The sequence below is a fragment of the Lactuca sativa genome, chromosome 1 (assembly GCF_002870075.4).
Source record: "Lactuca sativa cultivar Salinas chromosome 1, Lsat_Salinas_v11, whole genome shotgun sequence".
Classification (NCBI taxonomy): Eukaryota; Viridiplantae; Streptophyta; class Magnoliopsida; order Asterales; family Asteraceae; genus Lactuca; species Lactuca sativa.
Window position 1 is genome coordinate 117,037,970 of NC_056623.2, and position 19,756 is coordinate 117,057,725.

The following is a 19,756-nucleotide window of genomic DNA, read 5'->3' on the forward strand; positions in this document are numbered from 1 at the left end:
GTTTGTACATGCTAGCTAGCGTATGGTATTTATGTGTTGATTGTGTAATTGCGGGTGGGTTGAGGCGGTCCTGCTTTGTGCTCTAATTCAACAGACCCAGGGCGGCCCGGTTAGACTGAAGGCCCATTAGGGCGTACCAGTCAGGCTGAAGGCCCGAAGAACGGTCCAGACAGGTTGAAGGCCCAGTAGGGTGGACCATACATGCTGAAGGTACTGAGAGTGGGCCAGAAAGACTGAAGGCCCGCTGAGGGCGGTCCAGTAATACTGAAGACTCTATATGCATGTTGTTTGTTATGATATTGTTCTGGTTTGTATGGAGTTAGTATTTTGGGGGAAACTCACGAAGCTTCAGGCTTACAGTTTTGGATTTTGTTTCAGGTACTTCGGATGATAGTGGGAAGGCGAAGGCTTGATCGTGCACCTCTTCACATTTTATGATTTTGATTTCTAAGATACTCTAATATGAAACTATTTTGAAAACATTTTGTAATAAGTAATGATTTTTGGATGCTTGAAAAAGTTTTAAATTTTTATGAATTTTATGAATGTTACATTTTATTTCGGTATATGGAACAAAGAATGTGGGTTTCATTTTATAGGTTTAAATGGAAAATTTTGTATCACGTTTATTATTTTGTTATTGATGGAATTGATGAATCATTTTATTTTGTTTATTTTTACGACTTTGATCCAGAAAAAAAGAAAGTAATTGGTTAAAGTTTGAAGTGTATTGTTATTTCTTTTTTTGGTAAAAGGTTACAAATACATTGCTATTATAACTATACACTAATGGAATTGGACATGCAAAGTTACTTTCTCCTCAAAATTGGGAATATGTTTTTAAGTAAAATCTAATAATAAGAAAGTTTTCATGAACAAAATGTTATATTTTTGTATATTTAATAAAATTAATGGTAACCTAGATAGGAAACCCCACTTCGCAGGGGTTGGATTCGACACTAATGAGAAGAAAACCGACGGGATCCTCAATATATCGTTGGTGATTTGATGACCATTGCTCATATTGGTATCAAAATGTAAGTATGTTGCTATTATGGATAAGAAATATAGTTACAAAAAATTGAATTTGAATCAAATGTATAACAATTAAAAGTCTAATCCTAAGTTACAAAACCAATAATACACTCGGTGATCCTGAAATGACCAATTTACCCCTACTTACTTTCCTGCCATCATCACCTCCCATCCTAGTTACTGAAATGACCAACTTCTCTCTGCAACTCCATGTTAAAGCAACACAACCATCTGCCCATAGTACCTGTCAAAAACTTGTACACCTCATAAAAAAACTAAAGTACGTTGCCAATATCAACAAACCAAAATACGTTTATTTCATTCGCCTTTGTACAAAGGTTTTCGCTTCTCAGAAAACGCATTCAACCCTTCTAACCTATCATCTGTGAACAATATCTCTTCATAGCATTCTTCTTCCAATAAACCAGACCCGATCTCCATTTCTAAACCATGGCTAATCACTCTTTTAGCCATCTGTATAGCCACAGGACCCTAATAATATCATCTTACATCTTACATCATAATATTATATTATAATAAAAAAACATTTTATTATCATCTTACATCTTACATCATAATATTATATTATATTAAAATAAAAAAACATTTTATATAATAAAAAACATAACTACATAACCCGAATAATATCATCTTACATCTTACATCATAATATTATATTATAACAAAAAACATTTTATATAATATTAATAAACATACCTTTTGATTTATATCACGTGCAATTTCAAGTGCCTTTGAGTAAGCATCACCCGCAAGAACACAATAATTAATGAGACCTACATGAAATTATTCTATGGTTTGTACTTTATTTTTTCTACCCATAATAACCATGTGCTTATATTTATTTGGTTATCAATCTAAGCATTTTAATTTATATGTTACATATTTTTAATATTAGTATATAAATATATAAATAAAATATCAAATGACAATGCTTCTTTAGGTGTGATCTTTCGGCCTGTGAAAATAAGTTCTTTGGCTATCGAGCTTCCAATTAACCTAGGAAGCCTTTGTGTCCCTCTAGCCCTGTAAAAAATATATAAAAATATGACAATCATTTTTTTTTATAAAAAAGTATATATTTGTTCTTATATTACCGGTTTCTGGTAAGCCGAGTTTGACATCTTCTCCTGATGACATCAAATTATTAGAAAATGAAACATGTGTAAAAAAATCATAAATAATTATTGTGAGCCTTTGATCTAGAAAACACATATCTGGATATCCATCTCCGACCGTTGGATGGTCTCTAGCAGCTTATATCAGGTATGGAATTTAGTGACTTTGTTACAGAGATACAAAACATTGTTCTGAAATACTCATGATCTCTTACAGAAGTGCTACGATCAAAATTAGATGAAAACTACTAAAACTAATCGAAACAAATGAGGCGCTATAAACTTTAAAGAGCAAAGATAAAAGTCATGAAATCAGATTCGTGACTACTAATTAACAAAGTCCCAAATGAAAGAGCGAAATGATGAGTAAAAAATTAATGAATATTTATATTAGATTATTATCCATAAAAAAGATACATTAAGTTGACTTGAGATCAATCCAAGCCGTACTGTAATTATCAATGATAATGTACATATCAATGATAGTTTCGGCAAAATTTAATTTCACTTAAATCTAAGAATTGAAAGACTAAAATTAAGACAAATTTTATGAAATCAGAAGAGGAAAACTAACCTGGTCTGGTTGTCATTATGTGAGGGAGCAAATAAAACCAGTCAATACCATTTCATAAATTGCAAAACAAAATAATGACATCAATATTGTATTTAATTGAAGACTTCATCAGACGAACGCAGCTACTATGTTCGCTAGTTGAAAAAATGAGGTCATCCAAGCACAACATTGTAGATCAATAAAATGACTTGTGAATTCTAAACAATCACACTACAATCAGATGAAATAGGTCTTCAAGGGGGCAAAATCAAATTGTTTCAGAACAAAAAATCAAAATAAAGTGTAAACACAAAAAGAAACAAAGAGATTCGTAGAAGCACTGATGATCTACCCTTTGAAGATGAAGCTGGTTCTGACTAAGCGAAGGTATAACATATATTTCTCTAGAAAGAATCGGCTCGAACTCGGGCTCAAAGAATTCACTCCAGAAATCTCAAATACACACAAAATCAGACAGTTTGTTGTTCATCTACCTCAAATCATAAAGCATTATCTGTGGAAATATAATGAAAATGTTAAAAAAAAAGTTCCTGTGTTATTCGAGTATTTTTGTAACGACCGTAATATAAGTAACAATTGTCGGCCAAATCTGTGGACGGGCTGGTCCATTCGTTTTCAATGCCTTGGGCGAGATAATAAAATAATGCCCTTATATTTGTGTCAAACGATAAGAAAATGCATATAAATATTTCTATGACAAAAGTGCAAATAATTTTATAGTAAAATAAGACATAAATATAAACAAAGACACACAAAACCACCTAAAACGATACGTGAATACATTCTATAAATAATTTGTCCATCAAAAACATATTCCTAACCATTTCACACAGTGGAGGCATAATTTTTTTTAATTCATCTTCAAGTTAAAAAAAATCATGAAACAAAATTCCATAAGCAGATTCATAATGTGTGATCCATTGATCTTCATGCCTCTAGATAAGCTTCTTTCCCCTTTAGTGGATTTTCTCTTTGTTTGATTCTTTCCATTGGTCAATCTTTTTTCATTGTATAAAAGATGAAAGGAATGGTTTTTGTGGCACTCTAAAAATTCATTCGGCGTATGTTAAGTCATAATTTCCTTTTCACACATCTAGTAGTCTCCACATGTGCCTTCCGGTACATAGAAATAGAACCTTCAATATGGTGATGCTAATAAAAAATAAAAACAAAAGGTTATTTTAATATGTGTAATTGATATTATGAAGTGAGATCCTCTTATAGAAAGGAGAATCATAATGGTGCAAGAAGAATTATAATCTTCATTAAATAGCAAAAAAAAAAGAGTTCTAGAATTTAGTGAAGTAAATTTTAAATAGACAAAGCTCCTGATAGTAACAAAGTTGCAGCAACACCTGAAACAAATCGCACAACTTCTATCTCGATGTGTCAAGATGAAAAGCCAAATGAGTCAATGAACAGGTTATAAAAGTCTGCACAAAATGCATCAGATAATTACTTCTTTAACAATATCAACACCAAAGTTTTTCCACTTTTCAGTAATTGAAGCGAATTCATTGTTGTCATAAAATATTTCTTACGGGTGAAGAAAAAATTGAAATTATTTTGAAATTGAAATGAGTTCATACTGTCATAATTAAGAACCAAAGAGAATAGTAATGTTGGTGTTAGAACATACCATATTTGTATGTTACAATTAATAAATGAGAAATCAAAATTTTCTCCTACTTTTTGTTCCTACATATCCTCCCACCCAATGAAATGGTGACATGTGTAACATTTAATACTCATTTAATGAGATTTTATGATATTTTAGGATACTAATATGACATATGTCATCATTTAAATGGGTAAGAGGATTGATAGGATCAAAAGGTAGTAGGATATTTAAAATCTCTTAATGAATTTCTAAATTTTACAAACACAATCCCTTACTCATCTATTAGATGTCAAAATCAATGAAAGTAACATAATGAATTATTAACAAAATTAAAACAATAGAAGCCCTAAATTCTCCAAAGCATCATTATATCAATAGGAACATGAAATCTATTGGGAGACGGTACTAGAAAATGAGACCTGGTCTTTTACATCTTAAACGTTCACTCTTGCTAAACTGGTAATTTCCCGTATTGTATCATTAATCTTCCAAAAACCCAATCCAATATCAGAACCAACATGTAAGGAGATAATATTTTAGCACGAAATAATAAAGAACAGAAAGATATCAGACGAATTAACTGCTATCAAATTTCAAAATCAAATCAAATACAAAGCTTCAACTAACCCAAATGTGCTGAATTTGAAGACAATAAAAACTAAATCGGTTGCTCAAATTTAGGGGTGTAAACGAGCCGAGCCGAGCCCGAGCCTAACCAAGCTCGAGCTCGGCTCGTTTAATTTTGAAGAAGCTCGAGCTCGAGCTCGAGCTCGATTCGAGCCTTAAAATGAAGCTCAAGCTCGGCTCGTGAACAATTTAGTGAGCTCACAAGCCTAAACGAGCTTAAACGAGCCTATATATATATACACTCTCTCTCTCTCTCTCTCACACACACACACACACACACACACATATATATATATATATATATATATATATATATATATATATATGCTCGTTTAGGCTCATTTAGGCTCGCGAGCCCACTAGCTGAAGCTCGGCTCGAGCTCGTTTAATAAACGAGCCTCATATTTGGGCTCGTTTAATTCGATCTTGAGTCGAGCTTTTAACGAGTCGATCCCGAGTAGCTCGCGATTAGCTCGACTCACTTACACCCCTACTCAAATTTATAGGGTGTATATGAGATTTTTGTTCATACCTTAGCTTTAAATTTCTTCACAAATCATAAACATGACCAAAAGGTCCTCTCCATTAGACTTGAAGATGATCTGCTTCAATTGGTAGAGGTGAATGTCAATGTAGATGGGCAAAAACGAAAACAGATGGAAATTCAACGATTTAATTAGCAACCTGTGATGAAGAATAGAGTTGCAGCCGAGCCGAGCTCGAGCCTGACCAAGCTCGGGCTCAGCTTGTTTAAATATTTATCGGCTCGAGCTCGAGTTCGGCTCGTTTCAAGTCTTGTGGTACAAAGCTCGAGATCGGCTCGTTAAGAATTGTATGGGCTCGGGCTCAACTTGGACTCGGCTTGTCTACAGTATACTTTAATTTCCTAAAATGGTATTTATTAAATTATTATTTATTTTAATAAATAAAAATAAAAATAATTTTTTTATTATATATATGTAGGCTCGTTTAGGCTCGCGAGCCTAACGAGCCAAGTGACAAAGGCTCAAGCTCGAGCTCATTTAATAAACAAGTCTAATAATAAGCTCGAGCTCGTTTAAAATTGATTTCGAGTCGAGCTTTTAACGATGTAACGACCCAAAATTTACGTCCAAAAATTTCGTTTTTAAAACATTACTTTAGAAAATATTACTAGTTAAAAACACTGTTTGATTAAGCCATAACAAACATAAACTGAGTCTAAAAGTCAATCATACAATTATCAATACATCAGAGTACGAATCCTAGAAAATCTCATAAATGCGGAAACCAGTGTGTGCGTGTGATGTGCCGCTACCGCGCCAGCTCCTTCCCCTTCGAAGAAGAGGTACCTGAAACAGCAATTGAAAAACGTAAGCACTAAGCTTAGTGAGTTCCCCCATAATACCCCATACCATGCATACACATAATCAACCAATGTTCAGCTATGAGTTACGGGCCTTGCCCACACTCGAGAAGATACGGGCTCTGCCCACACTTTGCTAGCCGGGAGATACGGGCCTCGCCCACACTTGTGAAGATACGGGCCCTGCCTACACTTTGCTATCTGGGAGATACGAGCCTAGCCCACACTCCAACCTCGGAGAGATACGGGCCCTGCCCACACTCAACCGCTAACCCATAACATACAAGTATCACACAGACAACAAGTATAAGCAACTCTATCATATTAACGCATATATCATACTTAACTAAGCCCAGAGATACGGGCTCGGCCCACACTCTAGTACTGGCATCTCGTCTACGCGAATCGGCCTTGGTGCCTTAGACCCGTTCCTACTGGAAATGAAACTCACCTCGAAATAGCTGCTGGTCTGTGTGGGAACTGATCACCTACTACTGCTGCTGCTGCTCCGGAAACCCTCCGGCTGCAATTCCCACAATATTTTCAATCAACACATTGCTCACTGACTTTTGGGTAAAATGACCATTTTACCCCTGACCTTGCCCTAATTCAAAGTCAGAGTCAACTTTCAGTTGACCCGACTCGCCGAGTTGGCTTTCCAACTCGCCGAGTCCCTAATCAAACGACTGCCCTGAATCTCGATCCTACCCGTCGAGTTAGGCAACGACTCGACGGGTTCGACTTCATGACCAATATTCAAATCCTTCATCCTACTCGCCGAGTTGTATGAACAACTCGTCGAGTTCATCTTCATCCGATGAACACTCATGCTAAGACTCGCCGAGTTGTATGAACAACTCGTCGAGTCTGTTCTTGATCTAAGGAGATTGCCTTGAACTCGCCGAGTCAGGGCATTGACTCGCCGAGTACCTCCATAGATGGGTTAAGCTTCCGACTCACTGAGTCACACCCTGTGACTCACTGCTCACTCGACACTACGAAAAGGGGACAAACTCGGAGACTCGCGAGCAGACTCGCTGAGTCACATGAACGACTCGCCGAGTCGTTGCCATGCACTCCTAAAATATACCGATTTGCTCGATTCCAGTCCATTCCATTCATAGATCTGGACTTCTAGGACACGAATCACACGTAAAGTTTCCAACTTTACGTGTGGATATTCACCAATATGGATTTTAGGGCTCAAAATGTCTCAAAAGGGTAGATCTAGGGCTAACAAGCAACATGGGGCCAAAAAGCTAACAGATCTGAGCTCCTGGAGCTCAATCTTGCCTAGATCCAGAGGCCAAACATCTTATTACGACATATAATGCACATACAAGCTTGGGGATTTGACCAAGAAAGACCCAAATGAAGTACTAAGCATAGAATCATGGGGAAAACGGGTTATACCTCAAAGGAACTGCTGGAAGAACACAATAATTGCCTGGATGGCTTCCTTTCTTTTGGATCTACTTCCTTCCTCCTTCAAAGCCTTCAAAAGCACAAAATAAAACTTCAAATCTTCAAAGAACAAGCACAAACGAGGGATGGGGAGCTCTGGGGAGAGAATGGGGGCTGGCCCGGGGCGGATAAGTCGCTTAAATAGGGTGCAAACCCCTGAAACTTAGGGTTTCAACCAACAGCTGTGACTTGCCATAGCACGTCCGAAACGCGGTCTTCTGCGCATCCTCCTCCCTGACCCTCATCTGATGATAACCCGAACTCAAGTCAATCTTGGAGAACCAAGATGCTCCCTGAAGCTGATCAAAAAGGTCATCAATCCTCGGGAGTGGGTAACGGTTCTTCACCGTTACCTTGTTCAGCTCCCGGTAATCTATACACATCCGATGCGACCCATCCTTCTTCTTCACGAATAGAATCGGGGCTCCCCAAGGCGAACTACTCGGACGAATGAATCCCTTGTCTAGCAGCTCCTGCAGCTGCGTAGACAACTCCTGCATCTCGGGAGGAGCCAACCAATACGGTGCTTTGGCTATCGGAGCCGCACCGGGGATAAGGTCAATCCTAAACTCCATCTGTCGCTCCGGAGGTATCCCAGGTAGCTCCTCCGGGAAAACATCTGCAAAATCCCGAACCACCGGAACCTCGCGCACTGTCGCCTTACCCGCCTCTTGGGTATCCATCACATACGCGACATACCCTGCGCACCCCTGCTGGAGATAGCGCCTAGCCCTCGCTGCTGAACATACAGCGGGTCCACACTGCGGCCTCTCTCCATGAATCACTAACTCTCCCTCACTTGGGGTCCTGACCCGCACTAGCTGCTGCGCGCAATCTATCACCGCCCTATTAGGGCTCAACCAATCCATGCCAATAATCACCTTGTTCCCACACAACGGTATGGGAACCAAGTCTACCAAGTAACGCTCCTCGAACAACCGCAGAACGCAATCTCGGAACACCATCGATGCTCGCACCGAACGATCATCCGCAATCTCTACCTCTAAAGGACAATCTAACTCGCCTGAAGTCTCATGAAACCTCTTGCTAAGCGCAAGAGAAACAAACGATCGGGATGCACCCGAATCAAACAATACCTGAACTGAGATGCCGTTCACATGGAACGATCCTAATGCATACATATACATACAGAGCACATATCAATATCATAACATCATAAAACAAAAGATAGAGGGAAAGAATCATACCCGTCACCACATCGGGTGCGGCGCGTGCCTCCTCGGTAGTCAACTGGAACGCTCAGCTCCTTACCACCGGAGCCTCTGCCTTGCCCTGCCGGCCATCCGTGATCCGCAGGGTCGCTGGAGCTGGCGCCTTCACCGGCGCTGAAACTGTCAACTGGGGGCAGTTGGCCTTCTTGTGGCCCCTCTGGTTGCAGTGAAAACACAACAACTCTGATGTCTGAATAGCTGAAACTGGAGTAGTACAATCCCTGCTAAAGTGCCCTGCCTTGCCGCACTTATAGCAGCCCACTGATCCCGTCCTACATGCTCCCACATGCGTCCTGCCGCATTTCCCGCAGCGGCTCGGTCCTAACTGGCCTTTCGGCCTACCATCTGATCCCTTGGGCTTCTTCCCCGAAGCCCCTCCTGCCTGTCCCTCCTCTAATTTCCGTTTCCGGATGTGCTCCAAATCTAACTCCCTCTCCCTCGCCCTGGCAATCATAGAGTCCAGGGTGGGGCAAACTGAAAAACTAACATGCTTCCGGATGTCAGCTCGTAGCATGTCATGGTAACGAGTCCTCTTCATGTCCTCGTCACCGGCATACTGGGGCACCAATAAAGCCCTCTCCCGGAACTTGGCGGTGATCTCCGCCACAGTCTCCGTCGTCTGTCTCATGTCTAGGAACTCCCTGGCCAACTGCTAAAGCTCGACAGCCGGCGCAAACTCTGCCCTGAACCTGGTCACAAAGTCCGACCAGGTCATCGCCTCGACAGTTGAGGCTCCCAACGAGTCACCCACTGACTCCCACCAATCCCGGGCTCGGTCCCGTAAACATCCCGCTGCATACCTCACCTTCGACCCCTCGGGGCAGAAGCTAGTCAACTGGGCAGACTCGATGTCTGCAATCCATCGCCTGGCAGCAATGGGGTCTTTCACCCCATGAAAATCCGGCGCACCACTGCCCCTGAAGTCCTTGAAGGACAGTGTGCGTGATCCCGACTGGCTGGATGCCAAGTCACTCCTGAATGCCCGAAGGCGATCCTCCATCAGCTCCATAATCCCTTCCTTGATCGACCCGAAGATATTGGGAGTCGACTCAAGGATACCCCTGGTGATCTCTGACGCGATGAACTCGCGTAGCCCCTCATCTATCGGCTCGGAACCTGATCCCGAGCCGGACCCCTCTCCTGATCCGCCATCCACTGGCCTCGAACGAAGTACCACCATTCTGCAATACATAAATAACATTCATTAGTGATATTGATGCTCCTTGAGGAATCATATCTACCACAAGTTCCCTGGTCTCATCTTGGCATCCCTTGGTTCGGGTACGGATCCTCTGCTTTCAGTAGTACGGGCCCATACTACATTCCACATCTATCCGTACCTTCTTCAAGGTATGCCTTGACTCCACCAGATCCCTTTCACTAAGACTGATCATTACTATACTCATCCCCGGCTCGCCCTAGGGGAAATCTCCGACTCTACTCGAACCAGTCCTCAGGTGCTGCAGGGCTCCTTGTAATGCCAATCAGCCATCACCCGAATACCATCACACGTGAAGAGACTTGGATAATCCTTCGAGTACCTGACTCATCCCTACAACGGTTGGACTCAAACAAGAGCTGCGCAGTAGGATTAATTCCGGTACTCTAAGATTATTCAACTCTGATCACATATGACGTGACGTATTCGCCTAATGGCTAACTCCCATTATTCAGAGTCCCACATAGCACGAAGCAAGCAGCATTTAGATAAGGGTAACAATCTCAATTAACTCTATCCACTTTCAGGAACTGAGCTAGCATAAAGTGCTAAGCTCATACTACCAGGCATAACCTAATCAGGCTATCCTACTTACTGTCTACTCGATAACTAGCATGCAATTTCTCATACAACTAAAACACAAATAGCAGGCACATAAGGCATCACTCCTAGATCCTTAGTCCTATTCTAGCATGCTGTTCTACGAAAGCTGATAAACACAACATAAACTGGTATGGGTACTTTGGGGAATACTTACTTGAGCTCGGCCGGTCGCACACATCACACACTTCGTTCTTTCTCAAAACTCTTTTCTCCATTTTAGAAAACATTTTCTTTTAGAAAATCTTTTAATCCCTTGATTTGAGTCCAGACACTCCCGAAGGTGTGTCCGAATCCCTCAAACCAGGGCTCTGATACCAACTTGTAACGACCCAAAATTTACGTCCAAAAATTTCGTTTTTAAAACATTACTTTAGAAAATATTACTAGTTAAAAACACTGTTTGATTAAGCCATAACAAACATAAACTGAGTCTAAAAGTCAATCATACAATTATCAATACATCAGAGTACGAATCCTAGAAAATCTCATAAATGCGGAAACCAGTGTGTGCGTGTGATGTGCCGCTACCGCGCCAGCTCCTTCCCCTTCGAAGAAGAGGTACCTGAAACAGCAATTGAAAAACGTAAGCACTAAGCTTAGTGAGTTCCCCCATAATACCCCATACCATGCATACACATAATCAACCAATGTTCAGCTATGAGTTACGGGCCTTGCCCACACTCGAGAAGATACGGGCTCTGCCCACACTTTGCTAGCCGGGAGATACGGGCCTCGCCCACACTTGTGAAGATACGGGCCCTGCCTACACTTTGCTATCTGGGAGATACGAGCCTAGCCCACACTCCAACCTCGGAGAGATACGGGCCCTGCCCACACTCAACCGCTAACCCATAACATACAAGTATCACACAGACAACAAGTATAAGCAACTCTATCATATTAACGCATATATCATACTTAACTAAGCCCAGAGATACGGGCTCGGCCCACACTCTAGTACTGGCATCTCGTCTACGCGAATCGGCCTTGGTGCCTTAGACCCGTTCCTACTGGAAATGAAACTCACCTCGAAATAGCTGCTGGTCTGTGTGGGAACTGATCACCTACTACTGCTGCTGCTGCTCCGGAAACCCTCCGGCTGCAATTCCCACAATATATTCAATCAACACATTGCTCACTGACTTTTGGGTAAAATGACCATTTTACCCCTGACCTTTCCCTAATTCAAAGTCTGAGTCAACTTTCAGTTGACCCGACTCGCCGAGTTGGCTTTCCAACTCGCCGAGTCCCTACTCAAACGACTGCCCTGAATCCCGATCCTACCCGTCGAGTTAGGCGACGACTCGACGGGTTCGCCTTCATGACCAATATTCAAATCCTTCATCCTACTCGCCGAGTTGTATGAACAACTCGTCGAGTTCATCTTCATCCGATGAACACTCATGCTAAGACTCGCCGAGTTGTATGAACAACTCGTCGAGTCTGTTCTTGATCTAAGGAGATTGCCTTGAACTCGCCAAGTCAGGGCATTGACTCGCCGAGTACCTCCATAGATGGGTTAAGCTTCCGACTCACTGAGTCACACCCTGTGACTCACTGCTCACTCGACACTACGAAAAGGGGACAAACTCGGAGACTCGCGAGCAGACTCGCCGAGTCACATGAACGACTCGCTGAGTCGTTGCCATGCACTCCTAAAATATACCGATTTGCTCGATTCCAGTCCATTCCATTCATAGATCTGGACTTCTAGGACACGAATCACACGTAAAGTTTCCAACTTTACGTGTGGATATTCACCAATATGGATTTTAGGGCTCAAAATGTCTCAAAAGGGTAGATCTAGGGCTAACAAGCAACATGGGGCCAAAAAGCTAACAGATCTGAGCTCCTGGAGCTCAATCTTGCCTAGATCCAGAGGCCAAACATCTTATTACGACATATAATGCACATACAAGCTTGGGGATTTGACCAAGAAAGACCCAAATGAAGTACTAAGCATATAATCATGGGGAAAACGGGTTATACCTCAAAGGAACTGCTGGAAGAACACAATAATTGCCTGGATGATTTCCTTTCTTCTGGATCTACTTCCTTCCTCCTTCAAAGCCTTCAAAAGCACAAAATAAAACTTCAAATCTTCAAAGAACAAGCACAAACGAGGGTTGGGGAGCTCTGGGGAGAGAATGGGGGCTGGCCTGGGGCGGATAAGTTGCTTAAATAGGGTGCGAACCCCTGAAACTTAGGGTTTCAACCAACAGCTGTGACTCGCTGAGTCCAGGATATGGACTCGTCGAGTCGACAACTTAAACGTGTCCCGGGTCCCGCATCCACTCGGCGAGTCGGACCTATGACTCGCCGAGTCCAAGGCTAAAAGAAAGGAAATACTTCAAATAAGATTTACGTACCAGGAACCGGGTGCTACAAACGATTTGACCTCGAGTAGCTCACGAGTAGATTGGCTCGTTTGCACCCTTAATGAAGAAAGAGATCGGTAAAGGAAAGGTGGTGTAGCATGTGGCAAACTGCGGTGAAAAATCCATAAAAACCCACCTTCTAACGAATCATAAACTCAAAGTCAATCACGAAATTTGAATGTATCAAACCTGATTGATGGAAGAAAAATGTTTGCTAAAAAAGGGAGGAGGTGGAGGAAATCGAACGATTTGAATTGAATGGTGTGGTGGCTGGATCCGATGATAGTGATGGTTCTGAGGGGCGTCGCAATTGGAAGTGGGAAGAGTGAAATGGTAGATGCTAGATTTTCTCCATCCGAAGATAGACAGAGGAGAGATAGGCGGTGGGGGTAAAGATTACAGAAATCAGAATATTATTGGTTGAGAGAAACGGTGAAACAAAAGCACAAAACACGTGTCCAGTAAAATATAGACAATGATAAAAAAAAAATACCTAAAGCAGAAAGTTAGATGTTTTTTAACATATATATATATATATATATATATATATATATATATATATATATATATATATATGACCCAATTTGCCAAAACCTTAGAATGTTTACTGTAGCTAAAAGGGAGGATAATTTTAATATATATATATATATATATATATATATATATATATATATATATATATATATATATATATATATATATATTCTATCTTAGAATCCATTTTTGTCTATGTGGTTCTTCCACAATCATTTTCACATAAAAGTTAATTTACCAGAATACCCTTAATACATTAACTCATTAATTAATTCGACATTATACGCCCCAAATCCTTCGATTCAATTAATTAAGATCTTCTAATCCTGCCTACTCTAATTTTTCATCTGTATTGTGCAATTTCAATTTGAAAATTATAAGGTGTGTTTAGTTGCGGAAAAATGGGTCGTTTTCCGGAAAAAATTTCCAAGACAATGAGAATTTTGAAAACGTGTTTAGTTCGTCTATTTTTCTAAATTTTTCACGGAAAATGAAAATTTTCTGTTTTCTAAAATTACAAAGAAGTTGTAAATTTTTGGAAAACTGATAATCATTGTTTTCCACATTTTTCTAATTCCAAAATTTTTCTAAAATATAAACGCACACCCACTTCCACCCCCATCCACTTCTACCTACCCCACCTTAACACCCCCCACCCACACACACACCCACCCGCGCACACACACACACACACACCAACCCACAAACACACACACACACACTCACCCACAAACACACACACATACATACCCACCAACGCACCCACACACACAAATACACTCGCACACATACCCACCTACACCCCCACAAACACACACCCATACACACACACAAACCCACACCTACCCCTACCCCCACCCCCACCCCCACCCTCACAGACACACACACCCACACACATGCAAACCCACACCTACCCCCACCCCACGCTCATAGACACACACACCCACACACACAAAAACCCACACCTACCCCCATAAACACACACATACACACACATAAACACACACTCGCACCCCCACCCACCCAACACCACCACCACTAACCCATCACTAGCACCACCACCACCGCTGCCGCCGCCATCACCACAACTGACACAATTGCTGCCGCCACTACCATCGCCTGTCATCACCACCACCGCCGACCCGCTACCGTCACCGTCACCGCCCCCACCCACACCCTACCACCACTACCGTTTTCTAAAAATGAAAACCGATAGAAAAATACACATCTAAACACGTTTTCTAGTTTTCTAAAACTGAAAATGAAAAATGAATAAGTTTAACTAAACGCATTTTCTAAATTTTTCATTGAAAAATGAAAACGGAAAACGAAAATCGAAAAGGGAAAACAAAAAACAGAAAATGAAAATTGTTTTTCCGTAACTAAACGCAACCATAGCATTCCTGAAAATTAGGGGTTGTTTAGGCTTGCCATTTGTTTCTTCTCCATACATTTCGTTTTAACCCTCAACTCCACCAGGATCCCTTAAATCTCGTTGCCTTCCCTTATTCATTCAAATCTGAAGATTCGCAACCCTCAATTTAAGGCAGCTCCTTCTTTCACATTCTTCCACACCACCTTCCTTCTTCCCTACACACAAATGCTTTCCTCATTTAAACCCTCAAAAAGTTTGACATACAGAGAACCATAGATGCAGTTCAATCAGTTTTGCTACTTTGTATACATCATAGATTTATTAAACCCATGTTTTCTCTCTTTTGGATGTCCTCAGTTGACATTCACCACCATCAAAGATGCTTCACAGTCCTTTCTTCTTCTTCTTTCTCTGGTACAAATCTATTTTCTTTGTTTTTGTCTTTTTCTATTTTTCCCCATTTTCTCTATCTAAGCCTTAGAAATCAACGAAGACTCCTCTTTGTTTACTGTTTGAAGCCTAATCCAGAAATGACTCAGTTCTTATTTATTCATCTTTTATTTTTCATTTTATGATTTATGTTGTGAAATGATTAATCAAAATTTTAGTTCTGATTGTTATGTAGTAACATGGAGTATTGATTCAGGCTCTTTCCTCAAGAATTCATCATGGGAATTGTGAGTCCATAATAAGTATGGATTGTCTAAGATGGTAATCAATTTCCAAGAGCCCTTTAAAATGTTGATACCCTTAATTTTGATATACAAATTTTGGTGTTACAATCATTGTTTTTTAAAGTTTTTTTTACCTGTTGCAACTGTGAATGAAGAAAACTTTGTTTTGATATGTTGACTAGATTGCATAAAAGAAGGCTACATAGTTAATAGATGGACCTGACAGTCAAATTAGATTCCCTTGATCCCTTGAGCTTATAACAGGTGATGAACTACTACATTTCCTGCTCCATGGAGGGATGAAATCATCATTTCCCAGCAAGTATGCAAGAGATTATTAGTGTTATTCACTGTTTAAGCAGAAATTTTTATTAGAACTTTTCAATGTCTGTCCATCTCTCTGTGGTAGAAAAGAAAATCCACTATTTCTCAAAAATTTTGTTACGATCATAGGTTTATCATGACAAAATGATTTTGTTACCCTTTTGTAATACATGGTTGATACAAAAACAATTCAAAGAGTTTGATTACATTGTGAAAAAGAAGTGAGTGGTAAAAGTTTCCTTAAAATAATTCCATTTTGCTTTTCATGGTATTGTTCTTAAGTGATCAGATGTTAGTTTGCAATCCTGTTTTCATAAGTTCTTAAATGAAAATGATAATGATATGGAAAAGGAAAAGGAAAAGGTAAAGTTATTCTTAAGTTCTTAAATGAATGATCTCAAATCATTTGGGCTATCAGATCTTTGTTTTTCATTTTTTTTTGTACTTAGATTATTTAGCCAATTAGTTAAGTTTTTAAATTTATGTTTCTATATTAAATAATGATGTGAGATATTTGGGTGGATTTATTGTAGTAGTTTCCTCTAATTAATGAACAAGGAATCATATGTGATGACAATTGAAGTAGCCATCTGGTAACAAAGAAGAGACCTTTTAGAAATCAAACTTTCTGAAAATGTTTAAGAATGTGATACAACTTTTTTAACAATGTGTAGACACATTTTTCAAAGATAAAGGACCAAGATACTATAGTGATCTAAAGTTGCACTTTTGAACACTCTACAACTGTCACTTGATCATGTATTATGATTTATGAGAATTGTTTTTTAATTTAAAATCGAATGATGACTTGTTAGAAATGGAGTATAGAAAAGCTTGGAAATTCTGAGAATTGTGGCTTTCACTTTCAGATTAAAGTATTTGGATGGTACTCCCAATCTTTAATCGGATAAGACTCAGAATTGAGAGAAAACAGAAGAGAGAATGTTTTGATGTTATGAAGAAGAAGTGTACCAACCACAAATTCGGATATGATCATATAACAGAAAAAACTTCTTGTCTTAAAACTGTCACATGACAGTTTTATGTCCTAAAACTGTCCACAAACGGTCATAAACAACCTTAAATCCAGGTCTAGAATATAAATCACAAAACTGGGTACATTTATCAAAATCCAGATTTCTGATGCAATTTAATATAGCCAGGGGCTCTGCCCCTTGGACCCTGCTAGGGGCTGCCACCCCATGGACCCCGCTCCCAGGGGCGCTACCCCCGGACCACCGTCGGTTTAGGGGTTTCGCCCCTAAATAACAGTATACTTTCAACAAAGACAAAATTAAACAAATAGGCACTCCACACCATACCGATTTGTTCAATAACTTTCAAAGTGACATTGATCAACAAATTAACCCCATTACACTTAAATAACATTAGTGATACAAAATCACCAACATGACTCTTCAAGTGGGTTGGGAATAAAAGTCGAACAAAGAGTAATTTAACATGTTGATTATTAAACTGAGGGAAAATGTCACTGTAGCCCCACAAACTTTCACATTTTGGTTTAAAATGTCCCTATTGTTATTTTTTGGCTTTATAAGGGCATGAATTCTCTTTTTACCGGCTTTTAAGGTCATTTTCTAGAAAGTGAAGGGGTCATCCGATCACCCCTTTCACAATTAGCCAGTTATCTTGTACACATCATTAAAAAAAGCCAACTCATTTGCCAGATCAGATGCCACCTAATGTATACGAACAGGAGAGCACGAAATTGAGGGAGAACAACCATGTGGAATCCATCGCCATTATCATCACTTCTCCTCAAAATAGCATTCATCATTTCTTTCTTTCTTTCTCTTTGCTTCTTCTTCGTCTTACTCTCCCCCAACCCCCAACCCCCGTTATCATTCCATCTCAATTCCGAAAGTCAACTCCAAGAAACAATAACCACTGCCACCGTTGGAGACATACTCACACTCTTTGGCACACCACAGCAGGCTGCATCCGTCGACCCCCAATTGAGAATCTGAGATAAGTCAAGTATCCAACAACGAACCTATTCGTCCAAATCGATCAAACACAACACCAATTCCGAGCCGAACATTCGCAGGTAGCATAATTTTGACTTTCCCATTGACCCGTAAGAACATCTGTTCAATTTCCGATGGCAGATGAAAGTTGCGCTTCTGATATCTGTACTTCAAATCCGATTACACCATTCACAGATCAATAATTCCAATTTTGACCTTTTTAGTTTGACTCACAAGAACACCCTTACAAACGCGATTTCATCCCATTGAGTTCCTGTCACGATTTCATTCGCTCGTATGACACAACTTGTGAGTTAGATTAACCATTCGGAACCCAGCACATCATAAACACCAAATCCCACTTCTTCAAATTGATTTTAAGATCAAACAGCTCATCAGTCGAGTTCATTACCACAATTATCTGTATTTTCAAAACTTTAAAACATCGAATCTTCATATCATCATTAATTTCATCGAATGACATATACAAGAAACTAAACTGATGTTGAAACAAGAATGAGTCGATAGACTTTTTTAAACAAAGAATCAATTGATAAAATCAAAATTGATGTCGATAATGCCATTACTCACAAAGATCGATTCCGGAACAGATGAGCAAAAGATTTAACAATCATGGATAAGAATCGTCAATTGTTGTTTGTTGGCTCCAGCTTCTGCCCCCGGCCCTGGATGGCCTTTCCACCATTTCGATGGCGAGAGCCAGGTCAAGGACTTCATCCATACACTTTTGCATCATCAAAAATCCCTAATTCGATTTCATGTTAAGATACAATGAGATGGCTGACAACCTGACATTTTGGTGAATCTCACAAATTTGGCAACGAAATGGGTGATGAATTGGGTGACCACTGTACCCTTAGGGCCCAAGCAAGGCAACTCGTTAGTGAGTCGTTGATGTGTCATCTGCATTGGGTGAGTTGACTCTGTAACTAAGTTAGGTGATGACTAGGAAAAGAAACCGGTTAAATTGGGGCAAAATCTCTAATTAGCCGGTAAAAAGAGAATTTATGCCCTTATAAAGCCAAAAAATAACAATAGGGACCTTTTAAACCAAAATGTGAAAGTTCGTGGGGCTACAATGACATTTTCCTTTAGACTAATGCTCAAACAATGAAATATCAATATCCAATTACAAAGTAAATTTATATTACTAGCAAATTTATATGTATAGTAATAAGATATAAGAAAAATATAAATAGTAATGTATTTTCAATTATTTGTTTATTATAACATTGAATTCTCAATTCTTCTTATTTAAACAATATAAAAACTAACGAATCCAACTTTTTAGATTTCAAAACATGAAACCTCAGTAACCTTCCTCGTGTCTTTGAGTTTGATTTTGTTTTTTTTAATTGGATGTACTTTCATCATTTGTTTCTTTTAATATAAATTTATGTGTGTGTGTGAACTAAGGTGTTTTATAATTTGTTGTTTAGCTATTTGATGATGTTTGATTGATATTTATTATGGTTTAAAACATCTTTAATCTTATTAAGTAATAACATTTTAAAAATATTTTATCCGTGGTTCCACGGGTAGTAACCTACTCTGTGTGTGTGTGTGTCTATATATATATATATATATATATATATATATATATATA

At 39.5% G+C, this 19,756-nt stretch overlaps 1 pseudogene; it reads right to left on the reverse strand.

Annotated features, from left to right (window-relative positions):
• Nucleotides 1–1,327: 1,327 nt before the first annotated feature.
• Nucleotides 1,328–14,894, reverse strand: LOC111892074 (probable enoyl-CoA hydratase 2, mitochondrial; annotated as a pseudogene).
• Between the last annotated feature and the right edge of the window lie 4,862 nt (nucleotides 14,895–19,756).